Raw genomic sequence first — 15,575 nt, 5'->3', positions numbered from 1 at the left:
GTTTTATTTTCGCTTTTTTTCTCTCGTTCCTGTTTTATTGCTGCAGTATTATTCTGCAGTAGCGAGATACAGTAATATTCTTTGTTAGAGTATTGGTTCTTACTAGTCAAAATTACAAAAATGTAACTAAAAACCGAAACAAGGAAAAATTCCCGGAATTCTATAAAATTCCTTGGTTTTTCCCGGTTTTCTCCCGAATGAAAAAATTCCCGGGTTTTTTCCGAATCTCCCGGATCGTACACACCCTGTTAACACATGAGGGCGCAAGGTGTCTGTAACGTACCGTTGCGGCGCCAGAGTTCCCCAGCCACTGCCAACAGTCACCTGAAGTCATACCCGACTGCCCCCATACTCTTATGCCAGAAGTAACACCGTTGTGCTTCTCGAAAACAGAGGAAGAATGGGAACTCTTCCTCGCCGCCTTACTCGCTAATGATGGACATCATAGGCAGCGGAGAACCGCGTTTAATCTCTAAACACAATGTGACGCCAACAATAAGCAGTCTATGATTTGAGTCACGGTGCCCCTCTAAACACAGCTGTTTGTGCTGTTGACGGTAGCCTACACATGGTGGGATGGTCATTTCCTATTCAGGCTGCTGCTAACCTCCGCCCAATGGCGCAGGATCTCACAGAATGTTGCAGGGAGTCGATTACTTGTTCTGAGAAGACGGGCGCAGATGTAAAGGGGTCACGATGTGCCGGGTACACAGTGCGGCAGTCCTCCCCGGCGGAGGTCAGTCGTGCTCGACCAGAACACTAAAATTTTTGAAAACATAGTCAGCGATCTTAAAAGTAGTTAAAATTAAAATTTAAAACAGTCTTGATCGCAATCTTGTTAAGACTTTTTTTTTTTTGGTGTGTGAGTGACTTGTTTCCACTCTATGCAAGAGTCATCTTCAGACTCCAGAGCGGTGGATCGACAATGCTAGATGAGTTCCGTTGCATAGAGTCAAAACCGGCCACAATCCAATATTTTTTTTAAAAAATTATTTTAACACGATTGCGATCAAGACTGTTTCAAATTTTAATTTTGACCAGAACACTGACGATGTGCATGCTTGCCATCGCGTTCCCATTCAGTCCAACATCGGGCCAGTGTCACATCTGAGTGCCTCATGAATCTGGGTATTACATGATGCGACCAGCCGGCCATATGGAGACCCACAATGGGGTAAGGTGCTGATAAAGCTGTCCTTCACAGCGATCAACATCTGACGTTGTTCACGCGCCTGGTAGTAATAGTAAACACACAGAACACTACTGCACTCTGGTGTCTGATCTACCTGTCCAGGGAATTTAAACTCTAGTCATTTACAAACCCACCGATGGTGTTAAATATACGAAGTTACATTGATATATTGACCTCCGATCATGTCTTCCCGGTGATTCACTTTTTTGTCAGGTATGGTATTTCTGTATTGCTCCAATCTTTAAGACGAGGGGTAGTCATAAAGTTTTAATTATCACCTCAAGGAAATCAAGTCACATAACAATTTTTTTGTTTATTGGCAGGTATATGTCTGTAATTCTCGTGCACATTGAATCCCACAGCCACGGTGTAGTAACAGGCCGGTAGAGAAACCATAACGAAATGGCGCAGACTTCTAATCCAAAGTTCACAACTAAGTCATCCACCATCGCATTGAAATCTGAATATTTTGAAAAGTAATCATCACCAAGTTTCATGATTGCATGCCTAATTACGATATGTTTAGTTACCAAGTAGATTAATTAAAAGATGAGGCCTATCATAAATTAAAGCCGGCCGAAATGGCCGAGCGGTTCAAGGCGCTACAGTCTGGAACCGCGCGACCGCTACGGTCGCAGGTTCAAATCCTGCCTCGGGCATGGATGTCCTTAGGTTAGTTAGGTTTAAGTAGTTCTAAGCTCTAGGAGACTGACGACCTCAGAAGTTAATTTCCATAGTGCTCAGAGCCATTTGAACCATAAATTAAACTGGTACCCTTGTGACGGAAAATATTTCAGTAGGCAAAGTGGAGACTTCATTATATATTGGTGACCAGTTTTAGAAATCCAGTAGGTTCGGGCAGGTCATGGGAACAAACGGCTAATGTGATGAACTTAGCAATTTATATCCGTTTTCTGATGCTTATAGGCGGCGGAGGAATACCAGCTGGAGAGAAAAATATTGTTTAGCAATCCTACAACGACACCCCCCGGAGAGGAATAAGGCACCCTGTGACCAGAATTTCTCCTTGTTATGACTTATGGATTACTACAAACCAGTGGAGGAAGTGGCGAACAACGACTATTCAACTTGGTTTGTAGAATTTATGAGCCACGAGTCATATCAACAGATTTCCGTAAATATGTTATCCACATAATACACAAGATAGCAAGGGAAGATAGCTGACTGAACTATCGCACAACCAGCTTAAAAGCTTGTGTTAAGTAGCTGACAATGATAGCTTGCAGAAGAAAGGAAAAGAAAATTGAGGATATGTTAGATGACGATCAGTTTGGTTTCAGGAGAGGTATTTCTGATGATGTAGTTGAAAATGACAACAGGACTTAAAAAATATCAAGACACGCTCATGGCGTATGTCGACCTAGAAAAAGCGTTCGACGATGTAAATCATAGGGTTATTGAAAAGAGGAAGTTTCAAAGTTTTTGGAGGGCGGGGGTGGTTTCAGAAGCGGCCGGTAGTGTTCGCGCGGCAATAGGGCCATCATTCCGTTTCACTATTAGTTGTGAGTGAGATGGCAACTGTGGAACACATGATTTTCTGCGTTCTTGAGTTCGCGAAAAGTAATTCACAAATTGCAGTGAAGAGGGCATTTCGTACCAAAAGCATTAGACGGTGGTTTAAGCAAATTAAACAGAGTGGGAGATATAAACTGACTGGGAGTGTGTGCACAGGAAAAAGCACAGGCCGACAGCGTGTGTCAGAGGATGATATCCGACGGATTCAAGAAAGTTTTGTGTGCAGTCCTGGTAAGTCTACCAATAGAGCCAACCGAGAACTTGGAATACCCCAACCATCTATGTGCAAAGTTCTGAGACGGCGTTTGCTGTACAAGTCCTACCGATTACAACTTGTGCTGGCTCTCAACCCCAATGACAAAAAGAAGCGTCTCGCATTTTGTGGTTATGTCCCAGAAAAGATGGAGGATGACGCATCTTTAGGGCGTGTAATTTTTAGCGATGAAGCGACCTTCCATCTTAGTGGAAAAGTCAACAGGCAATATTCGCATATGGGGTTTGGACAATCTACTTTCACCGTTGCAACACGAAAGTGTGCTGTATCCCCTACAAAGGTTTATGAACCATTCTTCTTTGCGGAAAGAACTGTAATGGCAATCACATACTGGACGTGTTGGAACAATGTCTGTTCCCTCAAGTTATGGAAGGTTCCCAGGACTTCATTTTCCAACAGGTTCGAGCTCCGCCCCATTGGAACCGTGATGAATGAGGATTTTTGAATGACTCTCAGCGATGGATCGGTCGCAAGGACTTGAGGACCTGGCTCTGCACTTCTGGCCACCGAGATCTCCTGCTCTCACACCCTGCGACTATTTATCATGGGGTTATATGAAGAAAGCTGTTTACGTACCGCTTCTACCAACCACTCAGAACGATCTGCGGAACTGGATCACTGCTGCCGTGCCGTCAGTAACAGCAGATACGCTTTCGCGTGTGTGAGACGACCTTGGCTATCGCGTCCGTGTTTGCCGTGCAGCCAACGGTGACCACATTGGACATTTATTACATTTCTAATTATTAAAAACTAATTACAAATTATTATAAATTAATAAATTGATATCAAATATTATAAAGAACAGTTAAATTTCATCTTATCATTGGTATAAAGCTTGTTCATTTCGGCTTTGAACTTGAATAAACACGAAGTTTTGAAAATGCGTCCATCATTTAGAATAACCCTGTGGTCTACGATTTTTTAAAATTCTCTTAAAAACAGGCGTACGCTATGGGGAAATAAGAGTAGTACAAAATGTGTACAAGAGTCAAGGCGCAAAAGAAAGAATGAATGACTAAGAACAAAGTGCTAAGAGTAGATTGGGTATAATATAAGGATTCTTGCGCCCCTAATGTTCACTCTGCACATCGAAGAAGCAATGTAGGAAATAAAAGAAAAGTTTAGGAGTGGGGTTAAAACAGAGTGATAGGGTATAAGTCGTAAGATTCTATGGTGACACTGCTATCCACAGCGAAAGTGAGGAAGAATTGCAGGAACTCTTGAATGGAACAGTCTAACGTGTACAGAAAATGGAGTGAGAATAAACCGAAGAAGAACGAAAGTAAGGGCAAGTAGCAAACATGAGGTTAGCGATTAATTTAATATGAAAATTAGTGACTACGAAGTAGACGAAGAGAAGCAATTCTGCTACCTTGGAGCAAAATAACCCATAAGAGACGAAACAAGTAGGACATAAAAGAAGGCTACCACACAGGAAGAGGGCATTCCTAGCGAACCAGTATCAACCATCGGCCTTAATTTGTGGAAGAAATTTTTGAGAATGTACGTTTTGGGCACAGAATTGTATGGAAGTGAATCGAGGATTGTGGCAAAATCCAGAAAAGAAGAAAATCGAAGTTTTCTGATGTGGTGCTATAAAAAAAGTTATTTTATATCAGTTTCCTTCCGGTCACAGATTCGTCGAGGAGAGGAACATGTGGAAAACATCGACAAGAAAAATAGACAAGCGTTTCCAGATACGACAAAAGTCATAAGCTTTGCAATTATTTGCATTTTCAAAGTGACTAGTGATATTCTTTAATAACATCTTAAAACAAACAGTGGTTCCTTATAAATTACCTGTAATAAGAAAAAGCTAGAGCATGGAACATTGTAGCGCATGTACGTTATAGTGTTGTCAAACCTGTTTTAGAGCTAACTCTGCCTTCTTTTTCATACCATTTAGCTACCAAATGAATGATTTAATTGGGTCCCGGAAATACGGATTTTTTTTCAATTTGGTTTTTCGTCCGGCTTTCTTTTACTTGAGTATAGGAAAAGTATTAAAGTCGATGTTGACTAAGGAAAATTATTTGCATTGAAGTCGATGTTGACTAAGGAAAAGTATTTGCACTGAACTAAGATTTCAAAACACGCTTTAATATCCCATGAAAATGCTACTACACTCCTGGAAATGGAAAAAAGAACACATTGACACCGGTGTGTCAGACCCACCATACTTGCTCCGGACACTGCGAGAGGGCTGTACAAGCAATGATCACACGCACGGCACAGCGGACACACCAGGAAGCGCGGTGTTGGCCGTCGAATGGCGCTAGCTGCGCAGCATTTGTGCACCGCCGCCGTCAGTGTCAGCCAGTTTGCCGTGGCATACGGAGCTCCATCGCAGTCTTTAACACTGGTAGCATGCCGCGACAGCGTGGACGTGAACCGTATGTGCAGTTGACGGACTTTGAGCGAGGGCGTATAGTGGGCATGCGGGAGGCCGGGTGGACGTACCGCCGAATTGCTCAACACGTGGGGCGTGAGGTCTCCACAGTACATCGATGTTGTCGCCAGTGGTCGGCGGAAGGTGCACGTGCCCGTCGACCTGGGACCGGACCGCAGCGACGCACGGATGCACGCCAAGACCGTAGGATCCTACGCAGTGCCTTAGGGGACCGCACCGCCACTTCCCAGCAACTTAGGGATACTGTTGCACCTGGGGTATCGGCGAGGACCATTCGCAACCGTCTCCATGAAGCTGGGCTACGGTCCCGCACACCGTTAGGCCGTCTTCCGCTCACGCCCCAACATCGTGCAGCCCGCCTCCAGTGGTGTCGCGACAGGCGTGAATGGAGGGACGAATGGAGACGTGTCGTCTTCAGCGATGAGAGTCGCTTCTGCCTTGGTCGCCAATGATGGTCGTATGCGTGTTTGGCGCCGTGCAGGTGAGCGCCGCAATCAGGACTGCTTACGACCGAGGCACACAGGGCCAACACCCGGCATCATGGTGTGGGGAGCGATCTCCTACACTGGCCGTACACCTCTGGTGATCGTCGAGGGGACACTGAATAGTGCACGGTACATCCATACCGTCATCGAACCCATCGTTCTACCATTCCTAGACCGGCAAGGGAACTTGCTGTTCCAACAGGACAATGCACGTCCGCATGTATCCCGTGCCACCCAACGTGCTCTAGAAGGTGTAAGTCAACTACCCTGGCCAGCAAGATCTCCGGATCTGTCCCCCATTGAGCATGTTTGGGACTTGATGAAGCGTCGTCTCACGCTGTCTGCAAGTCCAGCACGAACGCTGGTCCAACTGAGGCGCCAGGTGGAAATGGCATGGCAAGCCGTTCCACAGGACTACATCCAGCATCTCTACGATCGTCTCCATGGGAGAATAGCAGCCTGCATTGCTGCGAAAGGTGGATATACACTGTACTAGTGCCGACATTGTGCATGCTCTGTTGCCTGTGTCTATGTGCCTGTGGTTCTGTCATTGTGATCATGTGATGTATCTGACACTAGGAATGTGTCAATAAAGTTTCCCCTTCCTGGGACAATCAATTCACGGTGTTCTTATTTCAATTTCCAGGAGTGTAGATTGCATTGAAAAGCACAACAAAGCAAACTAAAGGAACGTTGGTGTGTGTTCCTGGATCGTCAGAATACATACACAAGAACAAGATGTAACTACGAAATCCAAACAGTTGGAAGAGTAACTGGAAACGCTGTTGCAGCATAACTGACACCAGCCAAGTATCGTAACTTCACAATGTTGAAGGAAGCTTTGCTAAGTAAAGAAGAATTTGATTGATGCAGGGATGAATCACAAATCGGACGATTCATAGTTCCAATAAACAAAGTGCCAGCGACTGAACTGAGGAGACAAACAGCGAACTTCTATAGAGCGCAGTAGTATGCTGAGGTGTCGACTTCCGTACAACGCACCAATGATTCGGCTTAAGCTATACTAAGTATAGTTTCATGGATACAAATTAATGTTTAAATTAACATGTATAGCACCCACTTTGAATCTTTAGAAACGCATGTCTATTGTTTGTGTATTATCAGTGATGCGATATCAAATAATGCTAAACATTCACAGTAATTGTTCGTGTTGCTGCAGTGTCCCGCAGATTCCAAATTAAGAAAATAAATATAAATTTATGCTACTCTGTTACACTGTATAATTATTGTAGAAATAATACTGCACATAATACACCTTATTTTATTTCAGTTTCCTTCTGCCTTCTTCGTAGAAACAATTAGCTTCTTTCGTTTTGGAGAATTAGAAGCACTGGCACTTTCGCGTTGATTCAGTCAAGAACAAAAGCAGAAGCAGAAAGTGGACAGTCGGCTACCAGCCATTAAAATCGTCGGCCGTGCTTGCCGTTATCATGGTTATATCATAATACAGATAAAGTGTTGGCGTTTCTCAAATCCATATCCATCTTCTGTACAAAATTAATCTACTGCTTTGAGTGGAGGAATAATGAAAGAACAATTAGATTAGAATACTCAATCAAGGCGGAGGACACGTCGACGAGCAATGAGCCAGAATTCCGGAGTCGTAGTCAAAATTTAAAAGAACATAAAATTAATAGTTACGAAATTTCAGCTAGACGATTGGCTATAGTGATGTTCAGACTGTTAAATCCCGCTCAACGAAACAGCCACCACCTTAATCCGATTGTTGTATTTCAGGTAAATTTTTTGCGATGTTCGGGTGATATGTCGAGCAAGCCGGGCGGAGAATTGTGGAGGTCTTTCATGTTAAATATTTTTGTTCCCTATACTCGGACTACGAAGTTTCGAAATGGAGGCTACTGCTGGAAGTACGTGTTTAAATATAAATGATTATTTAATACCTTAATCATATAGCCACAACTGTTTTTTTTGTAAATTAATGCTCATACTGAAAATCAATGAAATAATTGTATTTCACATTGGTCCGCACTCCGAATTTTCTAATTAAAAATCCATTTTCTTTTCGTGAAAAGAAAAATTTAACCACTACTGATCTAGTAGCGTATTACATTGCTTTATGCAATCAGTTCAAGATTTCGTGAATTTCAATTAAAAAGTGTAAAATTTAGTCCAGAGTGGTGCAAATAGGGCAATAATCGAAAGATACAGCACCATTATGCGAACACGAACGTCTTATCGAATGGTGATACAACGAATAATGGTAATGTTACATGAAACAAATAGAGTGACTTTCAGTAGTGTAAAAACATGTAGAACTAAAATGTTACAATATCGGACTATGACGGCGTAGATCTGACGAAACCAGTCATAGTAATATAAAGAATTGTTAGCGATCTTGGCTAACGTGATTCTTCAAGAATAACTTTCAGAGTGTCCTCACACTGACGCAACATTGAACATATATAACATTTCATGATGCTGAAAAGTCCCCTTCCAAATAAATTTCAGGTAATTTTTGGCATACTGGGAGGTCTCTGGACAGAAATGAATGGACGTTCCACTTCAGAGCTTTACAATGTGAGGCAAATTATTTTAAATTGTGCAAACTGAGGGCAAAACAGCTGGAAGAAGCGAATATAACTACTTTTCAAAGTTAAACGAATGTCTAAATAGTTGTTTTCTTTTGTTGCGAAGACAAGAAAGAATCCATCGGGTCGTTCTTAAAAATAATTTGAAGAATTATTCTACAGTTCAAAACAAGGAAAATTGGGTGATATTTTTCAGATTATATCAGCCGAGCTATCATACTCAGCAGAAATGATTCACACAGCTTCAGGTAAGTTGGACGTTTCACAGGTTTAAGTTAGGAATATTCATCACTCTTGTTTTTAATTTAATACTATTTTTTCCGTCTGTTCCCTAAGAATCATGTTGCCGGAGTTTTGCCGTATATTATTTCATTCCGCTCAAAAATTGAATTGCATTCGAAACAATATTGTTTTGAGGTCGTCTCTTTTTACGTCTGAAGTGCTACTTTTCACATCGGTGCAGGTTATTTGGACCAGTTGGCTGGGCCAGTGTTGTCCAAGTCAAAATGCGTCGGTGAAGCTGTTGTCCCGTATTATCCCAGAGTCGACGTGCAAATAACGCAAAAAAGGTATCACTATATCCTACTTCAGTGTTATGGAAACGATTTGGGTTCCGCTCCGCTTGAAACGAAATCCAGTGAGATTCCAGCAAACGCGGAAAAATAGATAGTTCAGGTGTATTCTTATGGTGTACACAATTTAGTCTCTGTGGTCGTGTCAGCTGTATGAATGCTTCCGCTAATACTGTAGGTTTAAGTGTTTTCATTTACAGCCTTCATTTACAGCCCGTTGTCTGACAAAAGTCTCTGTCACTTACTGCTGTTATACGAATGGCTTCACTCCGGGTTTGACTTTCGTCTTTCCGGAATCATTACTAGGGGCTTACCAGCTTGTTTTTTTTTAAGAGACAAATAAAGTACTTCATTTCCAGGAGTAGTGAAATAAAAATTTGTAAAAATTAAATATTAATAAAATTAATGTATTTCTTTATTTAAAAATAAAGTTTACATACTTCTAGCATTAAATATGGATTTTTTTGTCTGTTTTAAAAGATTACATTATAAAGTAATGTTTAAATAAATGAACAATTACTTTTTTATTTAAAGTTATTGAAGTTCTGCATTCATCGCCGATAATTCTATTTCGGTAAATGTTGAGGTGACGTGAACAGCAAGCATATAACATACAACTTCATAAATTGTTTGGTGACTCACTCGCTTGCTTTTTAAGCATATACTGCCACCCGTCCGAAGTATTTATTTTGCGAGAATTATTTGTCATCATTCGTCAGTTTTTACACTGACTTTCTTTAAACAGTACAATGTCGTAATATGAATCTGTCCTTGCAGATGTTGTATACCGCATTGAATAATTTCTCTAAAGCACCTTTTTTATCCAGCCATATGATTTCCTCCATTCCGACGCCAATGAGCGTTCCACTATTCTGTTGCGGACACAAAGTTCACTACTAAGACAACCTCTTCGTACGTCATGGACGAAAAACTAAACTAAAAGCTATTTATTGGCAGTCAATAAAACGCAAATATCGGAATGGCAGTAACAGTGACGACTGGTGACAACAGTGTGCAGTCAACAATAATAACTTAACAATGGCAAAACGATCGAATGCGCCAGGCTGCGTCGACTGTTAACAATCGGTCGCTCCAAAAGACTGGTTTTACTCGAAAGAAATGAATGAATAATAATCCTTGAGAGATGTAAAATTACAATCGGTTACTCCAAAGGATTGGTTTCACTAAAAACCACAGCCAACTGAATCTGTTGTTACGATTACTATAATTCATGCTAGTCCCCTAAAGAAAAGGGAAAAACCTCAGATATTTCAACAATAAACGTTATCTGACATAAATATAAAATGTATTTTCCTCTAATTACTCATAATTATGTTTACAAATTAATCAACAACATTTATATCGGACTAACTTGGCGATTTCGGCTGAAGTGATATGCAATAACATGACTGAATCATACAAAATCGCCGAATGATGCGAATATATCTGCACGTTAATGTGACCAATTTTTCCAGTTGACACTGAAGCAAAAGTACGATCAATTACGACGAAATATAATGCTTTTCCGGCAGTGGATGGCCGACAAAAGCAAAAAAATGCCTCCACCGTGACAGTGTTTCACCACTGCCGTGACCAGGATTCGAACCTGGGTTATTGCGGCCACAACGCAATGTCCTAACCACTAGACGATCACGGCTAACCGGAGGACGGACGTTAACGGCCTTCGCAGCGGCACACACTGTACTAACCCAGCGCCATCTGCCAGTGTTATTTCGCCCTAGACGTTGGCGCCATCTGTGAACTCTACAACGAACTTAGTTCACAGCTGAAGGAATCTCCGCGCACGTGGTTCCCGCAGTAAATATCGGCTCACAGTCGGTTCCATACATTGCCTGATATCGAAAAACCAGAAAAACAACAGAGGCCACACGCTGCAGGAGTTTTAAATCCTCTAATGGGGCGGGGCTGTATGGACGTACTACCTCCCTGTCTCTATTCTGCACAAATTTAAAATCTGCTGTTGGTGAGCATTAATATTTCCTGAAATAATCGTGAAAAAGATAGGTTAATGAGCAGTGTATATTACAATTGGTTACTCATATTAATCTTCTTCCTGTGGAAATACAGATATAAAAACACTCCACGTGTGACTTGCCAAGAGCACTCAAAGATGTAAGCACTACCTTTTTAAAATATTGTAGTACGAGCATGAACATTGTTACCAGTTTATATACCTTTCGTTGTTCCTTTGTCGGTGACTTGATTATTACGATGTTCTTGAACATACGAGTATACGATCCTTCTTCGTGCCTAAATAAACTTTGATTTGAACTGCCAAAGGCTTTTCGATAGTTTTACTTTTGAAACATACTTCAACATTACAGCAACAACATCAAAACCTTTTCATCACGAATCTTCTTGTATTACACACATGGTAAAAAGCAAAAAACCAAAATACGTACTATAACCCTATAAGGATATGAAAAACACTCAAGGCAATAATAAATGTTTTATGAAGCTAGTGCTTACGCAATTGGTTTGTTATTGATAAATATTTGCGAAGTGTTAATGAAAAGGCTACTACAAATGATTCATTCGTTTTCAGATCTCTGTGTTCGCTTTACATGTACAAATATGACTGATGCATGAATAGATCGTAAATTCATGAAGTACGCATTTTGCGCACCACAATGTTCTATGAATGCCCTGTGGTCACATGACATACCAAGCGGTAGTGAAGTTCGTGCCATACAGTATGAACAGGGTAGCACTGATACGTTCTCTGAGCTGTTCCATTGTTTTTGGTCGTGGAGGGAACATAAACAAGGTCCTTAATAAAGGTGACGGTCATAATCGTACGGTTTTAGTTATTGCACGAGCTGGAGACGGTACGGTTTGAAATGTAACCGCCGCGCAAAATCTTCCATACAGTTTGTTGCCCTTATTCAAAGTTCGTACCTTGTGCAGATCGTTGATTCTTTTCACCCTCTCCATGGTTTCATCTGCCAAACTTGCTCGACCGGTACCTTTCTGTTATCAGAGACAATCGGTGTCTCTAAGCTGTTGATACCAAAGCACTACACTCTGTTTAAAAGGCGGTTCTTCTCCGTAATTCCTTCTGAATAAGAACTGCACTGCCATAACAGTCAAAACATCTTGCATATTCCAAGATACGATAACTATTTTCTCGCTTTGTCGCCATTTGCCAAGGCACTGCACTCGTAACGCTAACTGGTGGTCACAATGCAAACTCGGTGAGTTTATGATTCTATTCATGCATCAATTAGACTTGTACATATAATATAGAACTCTGAAAACAAACGAATCATTTATAGCAGTCCTGTAGCGGTGTATCTGTTGTGGCCAGAATATCAAAAAAAATCTGTAAAAAGAAAATGAGTGCTTCGGAACAAGACCTGCACACAACGCTTATAGTTGAAGATCTACGAAGATCTGTGATTGGACAATTACTGGAGCAACGCTGGATGCCTAATGACAGTTAAGGGAACGATAAAGTGATGCATACATTCCAAGAGAGCCATGAGTGATAACAATGTCTGCACCACAACACATTAAGTTCAAGAATGATACTCCAATCCACTCAGTTTCGTAGGTAGAGTGTGTAAAGTCCAGAAATAACTTTCTGAAATAACTACATCTAAAACTTTGAAACTACATTTAAAACTTTCAGCAAATCGAATTATTAAGGTGAAATACCCAATAATTAAATTAATATTTCATTATGTCTCTTACAACACTTAAAATTTCTTCCTTCATTTATTTTTTATTTTATTAAGTAAAACAACCATAGGAAATTTGATCTAAACGCACTTCACTGATAAACGAACAGTTAGTATTCGAGAGGAAAAAATGAATACATCAACAAAGTCGATCAATTTTTCAATATTCCTTATTTTCACCAGCTCTTTAAACATCGAACTGCCATTTCTTTAACGATAAAGTAACATTGTATTAGACTATTATTACTAACGCAATTAGTCAGTTACTCGTTAACATGAACCCCAAGGCGTTCTTATGCCCACTGATGTCATACTTAACCCACTTCCTATACTTCATAGAAAAAATCAAAATTTAAATCTACATTACGAGTTGTACACTCCATACCTTTTACGGATGGAATTAAAAAATTTACGACGCCCTCCCAGTTCTTATCATTCAATATCACTACTTTCTTTGTATGAATCTGTCTACTTCTAACAACTTATTGAATCTCTGGATTGGTAGAACTCAGAGCTAAATGTTTTCTTTGAACATCGAAATACCCAACATGAAATAAAAAAATCTTATGTAGCTGGGTGGCACTTCCAAAAATTTGTTAGCCCGTAATTCCGCTCCATAGTACATCACCAAGTCTCTTCCAATACCGGAATCAGGTTTCCAAAAGAGCAGACTGACAGCAAATGTTTCATATTGACTGCATGAACCAGCGTCTTTTCAAATATTATATACCGAATTTCGATTACGACTGTATCAGTACAAATGCAGAACGGAATTCGTTTGTCTTCGTAATGAAAGAGCAAAAAGTTTCAATTGTCTCCCTGCTTACAGGACACCACGAATGTGACCGATTGCTACTATCATCGAACCTATTCTTACGAAAAATATCGTATTCAATTCGAAATGAATGCTTGGCTGTTGTTATTCCGAACATTTGTTTTGACTACTCTGGCCCCCATCCAATTCAACTCGTTGAGTCGCAGAAGACAATAGCATACGTTCCCGCGTGGTGTATTGTTCGAAAAGCATTGTCAGCATGTTTTATAACACGTAAAAGCCACAGTAAGGCAGTCGCTCAGAGAAAACAACCACGCTGAATTTTGATATTTCGAATTTTCATTTCTAGAAGATGCAATGAAAATAGAAACGATTTGTTATTGACAATTGTTAATCTGAAAAGTCCTGTGTAAACCATTGACAGTTGGGCACATGATTCATATTCAAGTACGGAACGAGTGAAATTATTGTTAACTAAAATAACAACTGCAAAAATGTACTGATTAATTAAAATGTAACGGAATAACGTGACCATTTTGAGCACAAACTCCGCTCGTACTTGGCATGGTTTCTGACTCAAGTCCTACCCACAATATACTATCTCTCTCTACAGTGTACTTGATAAAGCACCTGGTAACGTTGCATAATGTGAAAAACAGTAAAGAAATGTTGCTTAAGAGTTGAACTTCACATTTTTCAAACCGAACTAGTAATTTAAGCTGCACTTCAGATTTACAATTAGAAAACATGCCTTTAGTGACAGTAGTACCGCAGGAAAACACATCAATGTAGAAGTCGGCGAGGTTAGCGCAGAACAATTTGCATTTCCGAATGTAGATTCTAGACAACGTATTTCATAGTCCTCAAGAGTCATGCTGATTCCTTGGAAACTGCTCTTCTTCGTGAAATATCATAATATTCGTAGTCTGGATGTGCTCTAGGGTCCTGAACACGACGGTCATATTGGTATGTAATTCTATGTGTTCTTTTACCCTTTTGTGAACAGGATTAGCCTACTTTCTTTTCTTGATATGCGGGAATGTATGCTGTGCGAGAGATTCTAAGCAAACATGATGTATGAAATTCGTTGCTTTTAAAAAACCTTTGGCACATGAAAAGCGGAGAGCCTATTTGAACCCACAGCACAATCAAGAATTTTCAGAATTACTGAAATGGACAGAGTGTTATTTTGCTGTTTCAGGCTATAATGACAACATCCCAAAGTTTCTCTTTCATAAACGGACAATGATGCGCAATAAATTGAAAAAGGACACAGTCACAAAAATGATATTGTTGTTGTGTAATTTAAAATTATCCTGTAAAGAATACTACACAATGAGCTCCGTGAAAAATAATGTCCTTGACAAGAAGGGGTTTAAATAAGGAATGTTAGTATTTGACTAGAGACTATCATTATTCCTTTATGAGTCTAGCTGAAATGACAAAAGTTATGAATAAATTTTGATTTTCAGTCGCAGAAGAATAGACACATATTTATTTTTTTCTAATGGAGAACTTTTAGTTTATTCTAAAATAAGATTATCTTAAGAAGAAGACTGAGCAGTTAATGAGGCTGAGCACTTAGTTACTATAATAATTGAAAAATTATAGTACTCTAAAATTTTTGAAAGTCTTCTGTAACTGGAGCACAGCGGTCGGCATAGAACGTTAAAAATCAAATAAAAACAGTCTCGCTCCGAAGGCCATCATCAACATCCAAAATGTCGGGGAAAAGCCTGAAGATGGTATGAGGAAAGGATCGAAACCGGTTGTTACAGAGTAAAAAATCTGAAAACGCGGTCGAGACTGCTTTTATTTCATTTTTAGAATTATATACCTGTTTCCAGGAAAATTAAAGAGACCTTTGGAGAGAAGATAACCACGTGTATGAATATCAAGAGCTCAGATGGCAACCCAGTTCTAAGCAAAGAAGAGAAGGCAGAAAGGTGGCAGGAGTATATAGAAGCTTTATACAAGGGTGATGTACTTGAGGACAATATTATGGAAGAGGATGTAGATGAAGACGAAATGGGTGATGCGATACTGCGTGAAGAGTTTGA

General features: G+C 40.3%; 1 protein-coding gene and 1 non-coding gene across 5 annotated transcripts in view; both read right to left on the bottom strand.

Annotated features, from left to right (window-relative positions):
- The window catches only part of LOC126336348 (solute carrier organic anion transporter family member 4A1), an 840,769-nt gene that overhangs the window by 104,283 nt on the left and 720,911 nt on the right, over positions 1 to 15,575 (bottom strand). The gene's annotated exons all lie outside the window — the stretch shown is intronic.
- Positions 10,625 to 10,696, bottom strand: Trnah-gug (transfer RNA histidin (anticodon GUG)). Its single transcript has one exon. It is a non-coding gene; the product is annotated as a tRNA-His (tRNA).

This window comes from Schistocerca gregaria, chromosome 2 (assembly GCF_023897955.1).
Source record: "Schistocerca gregaria isolate iqSchGreg1 chromosome 2, iqSchGreg1.2, whole genome shotgun sequence".
Classification (NCBI taxonomy): domain Eukaryota; kingdom Metazoa; phylum Arthropoda; class Insecta; order Orthoptera; family Acrididae; genus Schistocerca; species Schistocerca gregaria.
This window is presented reverse-complemented; position numbering and strand designations above follow the sequence as displayed.